Below are 11,794 nucleotides of genomic sequence, written 5' to 3'. Positions count from 1 at the left end.
AAAAAAAAAGAAGTGTTTTAGTAACAGTTATTTGAAAGAAAAGCCAGTGGAAAGAAAATTCAGTCCAATTTAAGCCCCTAGTACCCAAATTAAGATACTAAGGATATCTACCATGTCTCTACTCAAAGACCTAGAAATATTTATAACTTGGAAGCATTTATATACTGAAATGGAGCACTTGTAAGTTAACTGACTATATATTGGTGTTCCCAAGGCTATTTATAAAACTGCATATTATGTAGGTAAATCATTTATATCTGTGTATACTTAGGAGCCTCTGGACTACAATCTATGGGGTTGCGAAGAGTCTGAGCAACATGACTGAGATGCTAACACTTCTTGGGTTTCCCAAATGGCGTTGGTGGTAAAGAACCTGCCTGCCAGTGCAGGAGAAGAGACATGGGTTCGATCCCTGGGTTGGGAAGATCCCTTGGAGAAGGGCACAGCAACCCATTCCAGTATTCTTGCCTGGAAAATCCCATGGACAGAGAAGCCTGGAGGGCTGCAATCCATGAGGACACAGAGTCGGACACAACTGAAGTGACTTAGCACACACACATACCTATATGTTTTTTATGTATTTAACTATAGAATTAGTGGATATATATACACATTATGAATTACATATGTAACATCTGAAAGAAATGTACATATATATTGAATATGAACATGAATACCCATTTTCAATATATTGAACATCAAAACATTTTGATAAGATACTTTCACGTGTCTCGTTCTTCACAACAATGCCAAATTATCCTTTTACTGAAGAAGGAAGATGCTTAAAAGAGGTTGAGATTTAAAACTTGACTCCTTGTTTGACTTTGGAACTCTCCATATCATACTGTGGGAATTTTTCAGTATCATTTTCACAATATACTAGATCTATATTGAATTATAAATTAAAAGTAGAAGTGTGTCAAGCTTAAATTCTCACTTCAGAGTATCAACTATGTACGTAATCATGAATGGCATTTTCACTTTTGGGGGCTTCCCTGATGGCTCAGATGGTAAAGAATCTGCCTGCAATGCAGGAGACCTGGGTTCAGTCCTTGGGTCGTGACGATCCCCCTAGAGAAGAGAAAGGCAACCCACTCCAGTGTTCTTGCCTGGAAAATTCCATGGACAGAGGAGCCTGGCAGGCTACAGTCCATGAGGTCGCAAAGAGTCAGATACAACTGAATGACTAACTTATTAAAATATGGTGTAAATATGGTAAGATTATAGGACATTAAGTAAAAGCCAGTCGAAGATAACTTTGAGTCTGGTACTGCTCTAGAAGGTGGTACAGACAATTATGTTTTTTTAACCTGTGTGTCTTGATGATACTGCTAAAAGACAAGTTCCTGGTAATCTGCCCCTCCAACCAGACTGTTGTGTATAAGCCCCTCCAATGTAGAAATTCTGGAATTATACTCCGAAAGTGCCAGAGATAGATAAATCACTATTTAAACCACACTGTTTAATTAAACCATTAAATGTTCTTAACTCGATTTATCCAGTCTATTAGCCACATCCTAATTACCTAAACCAGGTGTTTGAAACTCATTAGATTCTTGACTTTCTCTTGCCTTATCAAACCAATCACAAAACTGACAAAATGGGATTGATTCTGTTTACAGAATACAGCTCATAGCCAACTCCACCATCCAAAGCCCTCATCATCTCGTATATGCTCTTATAGAAGCATCTAGCCTCCGTTTCCTTTTTCCACACAGTTATGAGATATATGACATGGAAACATGATCATGTAGTTCCACTAGTCAAAATCACCCTGAACAAAAATCTACGCGCTTCATGACATATGCAGCCCTTCATGAACTGGTCTTTGTTCAGAGTCATCTGTTACTGCTGCTGTCTTTGTTACAGCATCTTTTTCTAGTTCACACTGCACCTACACTGAACTACCAATAATATTCAGTATCTTGGATGTGCCTTTTCTTTCTCCATTTGTCTGCCTGCAAAGCTTGGGACTCATTCATCAAGTATGAAAGATTTGAAGCCTTCCCTCACTCCTCCCAAGTAGAGTTAGGTATTTTAGCTGTCTAACCACCCATTGCATTTTGTACACTCCATTATAGCCATTATTAAATGCAGAGTTATATTTGTCTCTGATTGAAACTATATATTTTATAAAAGCGAAAAATGACCGAAACTGGACCGTAGCAGGTACTCAATAAAGACGTCAGAAGATTATGTTAAAGAATGAAAACTGAAAATTTCCAACTCTTCAGTTCAGTCACTCATTCGTGTCCGACTCTGCGACCCCATGAATTGCAGCACACCAGGCCTCCCTGTCCATCACCAACTCCCGGAGTTTACTCAAACTCATGTCCATCGAGTCAGTGATGCCATCCAGCCATCTCATCCTCTGCCATCCCCTTCTCCTCCTGCCCTGAATCCCTCCCAGCATCAGGGTCTTTTCCAGTGAGTCAACTCTTCACATGAGGTGGCCAAACTATTGGAGTTTCAGCTTCAGCATCAGTCCTTCCAATGAACACCCAGGACTGATCTCCTTTAGGATGGACTGGTTGGATCTCCTCGCAGTCCAAGGGACTCTCAAGAGTCTTCTCCAACATCACAGTTCAAAACTCTTAGTCCCTTACAAATCATTTCTTTAGCCAGAAGAGTTGATGAACCTATGTACCCATGTTTCCTCACTACTTGAAGCAGAGATTTACCCTGTCTCAGAAATGAATTAATCATTCTTTTAAAGGTGTGGTACGTTCTCCCATTTTTAAACAAATATATTAATCATTAGCTGTATTATTGATGTAGGGTGTCCCTTGTGGCTCAATGGTAAAGAATCTGCCTGTCAATGCAGGAGATGCAGGTTCAATCTCTGGGTCAGGAAGATCCCTGGAGAAGGAAATGACACCACATTCCAGTGTTCTTGCCTGGAGAATCTTATGGAGAGAGGAACCTGTGGGTTAACAGTCCACAAAGTCACAAAGAGTTGGACATGACATAGCAACTAAATAACAACAAAAAATCATGGATATTGGTAAATAGTATGGATGAAATGTGATTAAGATTCATTCCTTTTTCTTGGGCTCTCCAAAAAAACATTTCAAATCCAGCAAAATATACTGAAGTGATTACATGAAAGTGAGGATATGTATCAATCTTTTTTAAGGGACTGAGCACAGCTAGGAAATGTACTTACATTTATCTCATTGAATCCTTACTCTCTTCAACCATGTTCATTTCTTTACTGTTAAGGGAGCCAAGATTTAAGTTAATCTGGTCAAAGTTACAATAAGATTGACTTCTAGGCATATTTTTGCTTATGGGCTTTGATCTTTCCTAGAATTATACTGAGATATTTTTCCAAAAAAAGAAAGGATACATCTGGGAAGGGTGTCTGATTGCTGCTTTTGAACAGGAATTGATGCTTTTCAACTGTGGTGTTGGAGAAGACTCTTCAGAGTCTCTTGGACTGCAAGGAGATCCAACCAGTCAATCGTAAAGGAAATCAGTCCTGAATATTCATTGGAAGGACTGATGAAGCCAAAACTCCAATACTTTGGCCACCTGATGTGAAGAACTGACTCATTGGAAAAGACCCTGATACTGGGAAAGATTGAAGGCGGGAGGAGAAGGGGACAACAAGAGGATGAGATGGTTGGATGGCATCATTGACTTGATGGGCATGAGTTTGAGTAAGATCTGGGAGTTGGTGATGGACAGGGAAGCCTGGCGTGCTGCAGTCCATGGGGTTGCAAAGAGTCAGACACGACTGAGTGACTAAACTGAACTGGGAAGGATCTCATAGCTTGCTATTGAACATTTCTTAGCACTTTCACTTTGCTTGAAAAAATTGAACATTCAATAATCTACAGACACATTCAAGACTTTTAGTAAATATGTGTACACTGATAACTACAAAGAGATTGTGAACATTGGAAAAGTATGTTTGTGGCCCTGTAAATAACCTGCTTTGCTATATCAAGGGTGTGTGGAAATTCTGTCTGGATGCAAACCACTGGCCAAGGTTGGCAGACACACGCAGAGAGCCAGTTTTTTGGCATAAATCTCTGATTTTCTGACAAGACTCTTTAGCAATGTAAAAGCTGTTATTGAGAGCATATTGTGATGATGCATCATGTCAATATTTGTTGGGTTGAGTAACACTGTGGATTTAATAATTCTTAAATGCACAATTTATCACCGATGAGCTATTTAAGGAAAAAAAAAAATTCTATGTGATGTTTGTTGTGAATGCCACAAACATTTTGACATTTTAAGTGGAGATGCTAGCTTCTGTGATTTTACTAAATAAATATTGGACAGATTAGGGCTTTTAAAAATTATCATTAGGTGTGCACGTTTTGTAGAAATAACACATAAGAGACAATGACCAAATGAGTAAGTCATAGAGGTCTTTATCCTTTCCGACCTCTGCTATAAATCCATATTACCTGCTAGACTATTTTACTCAACATTTTCGGTTCTAGCATAGCATTAGAAGATGTAATGTTCTATGGCGTAGAAGAATAAATGAATTATTTATTGGGTTTTTTATTTTTTTATTTTTTTGGTATGAGCGAAAGATACACCTGGCACTTTGAGCCTTAAACCTGAAGTCTTAAAAAGGAATCATCACTATTAACTTCTTCCTGAAAAAGATAGCACACATGGATAACTAATATTTACTGAGCTTTAGCTTTGTATAAGGCACTTCTGTGTTTTACATTCTTATTTGACCCTCATTATAGTCTACGAGATCAAGAATATTTTTTCACAAACTTGAGATTAAGAAGCTGGAATGTTCAAGTAGATTTGGTAATTTTTCCAAGGTTACACAATGAATAAGCAGCAAAGGTATATGTAACTCAAACTTCCCATGAAGCCCCAGGACGCAGGACATAGCTGATTGGGCCCCTGACGAGTTCATCTAGTTCAAAACCTAGAAAGCTGGTACCTGCTCCAGTGCCACCTTTGGCCTCTCTCCACTTTCTTCATTATTCATCCTGACCTATCTCTAACCCTTCCATGTAGCTTAAAGCCAGTGAGAAGGGAGGGTCATATGAGCAGAAGACTCTGTAGGTGCATCCATGCTTCATGCTGCTTCATATCTCTCTGACATTCTTTCATTCCTTTGTTCAGGCATTTACTTACCAAGGATACAAAGATGAATTAGACCAATTCACCGCTTTTAGGAGTTAAGGTCCATGCTCTGAGGCTTGGGGAGCAGTTGTGTTGGCTGCAGTTTCTAACTATTCCCACCATTTTTCGTACGTCACATTGGATGTTCTCAATTTCTTGTTTAAAGCCTGAAGACCCCCATGCCCAGCCCTCACCCATCACTTCTTCCTCTTCACAGTTAGCCTACATTGGTAATGTAAATGGTGTTTACTGGGACTTCCCTGGCAGTCCTGTGGTTAAGACTTTGCCTTTCAGTGCAGGGGGGTGTAATTCCATCTGTGGTCAGGGAGCTAGGGTACCACATAGCTCATGGCTGGAAATACAAAACATAAAACAGAAGCAATATTATAACAAATTCAATAAAGACTTTAATGAGTGGTCTACATGGAAAATAAAACATAAGTGGTGTTTACTAAAGAGTTGAAGATAACTGAGGCCAACCAAGGTCAATGGATCTGGAGAAAAATTAAGAAGCCATGTTTTAAAGCAAAGGGGCTTTCCTGGTGGCTCAGATGGTAAAGAATCCACCTACCAAGCAGGAGATGCGGGTTTGATCCCTGGGTCAGGAAGATCCCCTGGGGGAAGAAATAGCAACCTACTCCAGTATTCTTGCCTGGGAAATCTCATGGACAGAGGAGCCTGGTGGGCTACAGTCCATGGGGTCACAAAGAGTCAGACATGACTGAGTGACCTAACACATGTAAAACCAAAGGCAAGGTAGTAACCAAAGGCGAGGGACTAAAGTACGTAGAGCTTAGAATTCAGGAACTAAGATGGAATTTGAAATCCTAAACTGGTCAGGCATCAGGAATCGCACTGGTAACAAAAAGGTCATGACACACTGGGCATTTGGGGGGTATGATTTGGCAAGAGAAAGATGAGTAAATTGGTGTAGGTATGTCATAGGCAGTTGTTAAGAAATGTGGAATTTAATTTGACACAACTACTATCCCAGTCAAGAAGCAGGAGAAAATCTGAAGTCAAGAACCCATTTGTTCAGTTTCCTGTTGGGAACTAAAGAACCACATCAGAAAGATGCTTCAACAGGTTGAATATAGTATAGGCTGGGCTTCCCAGGTGGCTCAGCGGTAAAGAATCCACCTGCCATTGCAGGAGATGCTGGTTTGCCCCTTGGGTCAGGAAGATCCCCTGGAGAAGGAAATAGCAACCCACTCCAGTATTCTTGCTTGGGAAATCGTATGGAGAGAGGAGCCTGGTTGGCTACAGTCCATGGGGTCACAAAAGAGTCAGACACGACTTAGTGACTAAGCAGCAACAACAAAAATCCTTCAACAATCTATTTGATACAAAACTGTGTGGTGCCCAGAACATCCTCTCAGAGAACAAACAGGGAGAAGCAGAAAAGGTGGAGGCTTCATATTAAATGGGAAATGGAAGTCACAGAGCCAATTATAGGTACATTTCTGCTTGTTAAAGAGCCTTCAAAATAGTTTTAAAAATCTGCCTCTAAAGTTTTCAGTGAAATTGGAAAAAAAAATGTGATAGGCCATATATAAAAAAGAATATCCATTCTGCCTGCCAAAGTAATCATTTTCTTCCTCTTACCAGATTCAAGGCACAGGATAATTGCCTTTTCATGATGCTTTGTTATGAGTGTTCTAAATAAACCACTCTCAAGTGGCCCCCTTAAGAGCAGCACCCCCTAGGAATGTACCGTTGAGCCTTGAAACTATAATTTGTTGCAGACATTCTGAGAAGAATGCATGCTTTCCCAATGTCTAAACTTGATAATTAGGTGTGTTTAGTTGTAGTTAAAAATAAAATGAAGTGGAAAGTTATCCAGGTGCAAGTTATTAACCTGGGGTGATGGCAGGCAGAGAGGAACTTCAAAAAGCAAGCTCACATTTTTGGTGCACATTATGTGATTCAGACACTTTGCTAAGCGCTGTAACAAACATACCTCTTCATCCTTCATACTGATCCATTTATACATTTCTTTTATGGATCATGAGAGAGGAAAGTGACTTATTCACCAAGTAAACAGTAGGACAGAACTCAAACCCATGGTGGTTTGATTCTAAAGCTTATATTCCTTCCACTCAGTTCCAGCAACTGAGACATGAGTAGAGAATGTGCACAGCAGCACATCAGTCTAATTTCTCAATCCATCAAGTTTCTTCACATTCTGGCCCCTGGTGTCTTTATCAGAATTATATCTCTGCTATACCTCATCCTGCACCCTTTTCTGTAACCCTTCTTGGGTAACCCGTCATCCTTTTGGTCATGCTGTTCTTGCCTGGAATGTCCATTTCTACTCTTCTCTGCTCGCAAGGTTCTTAACCAGGTACATTACCACTCTCCTAGGAGATGTTTGGAAATGTGTACCACTTTCATGGTTGTCAGAAGGGGGCACTACTGGCAGTAAGCACCTGGGAGCTTGGGTTAACAGCAGTCTCCATGCCCTGATGTGTGGATGGCTGCACACGACAGAGGACAGAGGACTGCTCTGTGCCAAGTGCCCATCGACCCCCAACTGAGCGCACAGATCGTGGATCTTGCTTATCCCTCCATCCCCATCACCTTCATGAACTTTTTGACATTCTGCATCCTTGGTCCCGAAATGGTCTTTCCCTTTTCTAGAATGCAGAAAGATTTCTTGTCTATTAGTCTGAATGTTTAGTGCTAATGTAGTTTGACCTCAATTATGAGTTGTCCTTTCTTGTTACATACATTCTTTGTGTTTCTAGTAGTTCTTTGAATGATCGTTGAGGTCAGGTTCATGTCACATGTCCCTTTAATTGCAATCACAATGGCAAATATTTCTATAGCTTATGTAGCATGGATATGCCAGCCACAGTTCATATACATATATATAAACTCATTTAATCCTCCCCAAACACTATAGAATATTATCATTCCCATTTTATAGGCAGAAGAACGGAAGAAGAGAGAGGTTAAGTAACTCATACAAAGTCACACAGTTAAGCCAGCACTTCAAACCCAGAGAGTCTGGCTTCAGAGTCTGATGCTCTTACTGCCAAATTCAGTGGACTTTCCTAACAAACATGTCCTGAGCACCTACTATAGATCAAATGCAAAAATAAGACTTTAATTTTTAGAAAATATTAATAAAACTGTTTAACTATAATAATGGAGTAACAGAGATCTAAAGATGGGCACTTGACCCAGTTAAAGGGGAAAAGGGAGGCCTCCTAAAAGGATGAGGTAAACCTGGAGCATCAGGTTCAAGCCAGGGTCAATGGAAAAGCAGGGTAGAGAGTAGGCAGAGACAGCTCACGGAAGAGCCATGTCAATTAGCTTAAGCTTAACCTTGTAGGTAGTAAGTTTCAAGCAATGGGTGACCCAGTCAAGTAAGAGTTTTACAAATGGCATCTTGGAATCCAAGTGAGGATGATCTGAGGAGAGAAAGTTTATAACACTGACAGTGGTTGGGAGGCTGTGGCAGTGCAGGTGATGATGGTGATGGTGGTGGTGGTGGTGGTGATGGTGGTGACGATGGTGATGATGGTGGTGGTGATGGTGATGATGGTGGTGATGGTGGTGGTGATGATGGTGGTGGTGGTGGTGATCGTGGTGACGGTGATGATGGTGGTGGTGATGGTGATGGTGGTGGTGGTGGTGGTGATGGTGGTGGTGGTGATGATGGTGGTGATGGTGGTGGTGATGATGGTGGTGATGGTGGTGATGGTGGTGGTGGTGGTGGTGGTGATGATGGTGGTGGTGATGGTGGTGATGGTGGTGGTGGTGATGGTGGTGGTGGTGATGGTGGTGATGATGGTGGTGACGGTGGTGGTGATGGTGGTGGTGGTGGTGGTGGTGATGATGTGGTGGTGGTGGTGGTGGTGGTGGTGATGGTGGCGATGGTGATGCTGATGGTGGTGGTGGTGATGGTGGTGGTGATGGTGATGATGGTGGTGGTGGTGGTGATTGGTTGATGATGTGGGTGGTGGTGGTGATGGTGGTGGTGTGGTGATGGTGATGATGGTGGTATGGTGGTGGTGATGGTGGTGATGGTGGTGGTGGTGATGCTGATGATGTGGTGGTGGTGGTGGTGGTGGTGGTGGTGATGGTGGTGGTGATGGTGGTGGTGGTGATGCTGATGATGGTGGTGATGGTGGTGATGATGGTGATAATGGTGATGATGATGGTGGTGATGGTGGTGGTGATGGTGGTGATGATGGTGGTGGTGGTGATGATGGTGGTGATGGTGGTGGTGATGGTGATGCTGATGATGGTGGTGATGGTGATGGTGGTGGTGGTGATGCTGATGATGGTGGTGATGGTGGTGATGGTGGTGGTGGTGATGCTGATGATGGTGGTGATGGTGGTGGTGATGGTGATAATGGTGATGATGATGGTGGTGATGATGGTGGTGGTGATGATGGTAGTGATGATGGTGCTACGGTGATAATGGTGGTGACAGAGGCCTGCCTGAACATGGATATCTCTACCTTGGTGGTGTTGTTCAGTTGCCAAGTCACATCCGACTCCACAACCCAATGGACTGCAGTACACAAGACTTCCCTGTCCTCCACTATCTCTACCTCACATGTCCTATTGTGGACTATCCCCTCAACCCCAGGCTACACCGAATTCCCCTTCTTTCACTCACTAGCATCCTCCTAGTATACCAGCATCCACCTAGTATATCCCAGTATGGCCCATATACCTTTTCTTGGGTAGATGGATTGCAAATCAAGCCTACACTTCATGTACTTCAATGGGAAGCAACATGGTGCATGAAGATGAGCACTAAGCCAAGGATCATAATATTTGGATTCAGCTCCAGTGTTGCTTTTGACCACCTGTGTCACTTAACCTCTATGAGTATATTCTTTTTTCCTGGGTAATTGAGGATACCCTTGAAAAGGCCAGAAAATGTTAGAAAAGAAGGTGTCTTATCCCTTTGCCAGGGACGAATGTTACTTATCCTCTGAACACTAAATTGTTATTTTATTATAATCCTAGAAAATATTTGTGTTTCTTATTTTGACACAGACACCTCCATTTAATCATTTTGTGACAAACAAGTTTCATTGTTATTATTTTTTAATCTGCCCACGAGCCATGCTGTGCCCTTGGTTCACTTCTTTGGAAATTCTGCTGAAGTCAGTGGGACATGGAATGATTATCTTACAGCTGAGCCTGGCCTGTGTTCCTCTGTGATTAGCGTGGCAGGCGGCCAGAGAGAACTTAGGAAGCAAAGAGCTGTATCTGCGTGAACAGTGTCTCTGGAACATGAATTCCAGTGGGGCTGCAGGAAGGAAATAATGACTCTAACAGACCCGTCTTGTCCTGTTTCCATCGTCACTGACCATGCTGCCTTTTCTGCAACATCTGTAAAAAAAAATATATGAAGGGAGGTTGTGTGTGTGTGTGCTCTGTGTTTGTATGGTATGTCTATCTGTATGATGTCTGTGTAATATGTATATGAGTCTATCTTCTGAGCAAAATAAGGTTTAAAGGGAATTCAGTTACAACATCAGTTGCCCTTACTTCCCCAGAGAAGCCTCATAGCATGTAAATATCTCAGGCCTTAGCAACATTTCTTAGTTAGCAACATTTCTTAATCATGGACCTGCATCTCCCTGTGTCTAGCATATGACAGGAGCACAGGGTCCTTGTGTTCGCACTCTATATCCAGTGTGGTTCTTGGCACATAGAAAGAGACCAAAATTTGTTGAATTGCTTGTGATCAAATCAACCCAAATTTTGGTAATTAACTTGGAATAGTTGCTTCTCATCACTCTATGAGCCCCAGAAATTTCTCTCAAGCAAGGGGAAAAAGTTGCTTTTAATAAGGACGGCAAGTTTAGTGTCAATCTTAATATGTATGAGTCTTTGCAATTCAGTGAGAGAAAAAGTACTCATTGAGGAGTAAAAATTCATAAAACAGGAATTCAAATGGCTTATGTGTTTTTAAACATTTTTAAACTCACTAGAAATCAAAGAGCCAAATAATATAATATATATATAGTAGTATAAGATTCTATTTCATCCATCAAAATATCATGGATTAAAATTAATAGATGATATCTGAGTTGACAAAAAATGCAAGATATAGACCCTCTTATACAGAGGGGGTATAAATGTAAAGTGATTTGATCTTTCTGGAGGACCACTCCTAATATTCCCAAAAGTCTTAAATAGATCATTTTACCTGGTGATCTCCATTTCTAGGGAATTATTCAATGCAAGTAATCAGAGATGTGAACAAAGTTTTCTGCACAAGAATATTCATCATAGCATTATTTATAAAAGCAGAAAACAAAAAAGAAATAACCTTAATGTTAAATAATAGAGATTTAGGTATAAAGTATATTATGTAAAAATATAGTAATACCATTGGGAAAATTAGTGATTTTTAAGTGTAATATTTAATTAAAATTGTATTTTGTATATTAAATTAAATATTATACTAAACTAAGTAAAAATAGGGTATAAGATTGTGTGTGTATATATACATATATACACTGAATGTTATAGACATGCTTATATTCTAACAGTGGTTAGGTGATTTTAATTTTTTTATATTGTCTAAATTTTAAGTTTTAACAGTTATTGATATCTCTTATTCAATACCAAAAGAATATAAGTTATTGAGAATGTGTTAAGATTTTGGAGATCCTAAAATTTAGTATATTATCTTTAAATTTCAGGAGGA

This window comes from Cervus canadensis, chromosome 9 (assembly GCF_019320065.1).
Source record: "Cervus canadensis isolate Bull #8, Minnesota chromosome 9, ASM1932006v1, whole genome shotgun sequence".
Lineage (NCBI taxonomy): Eukaryota > Metazoa > Chordata > Mammalia > Artiodactyla > Cervidae > Cervus > Cervus canadensis.
The sequence above is the reverse complement of the archived record's forward strand: the minus strand, read 5'-3'. Positions refer to the sequence as shown.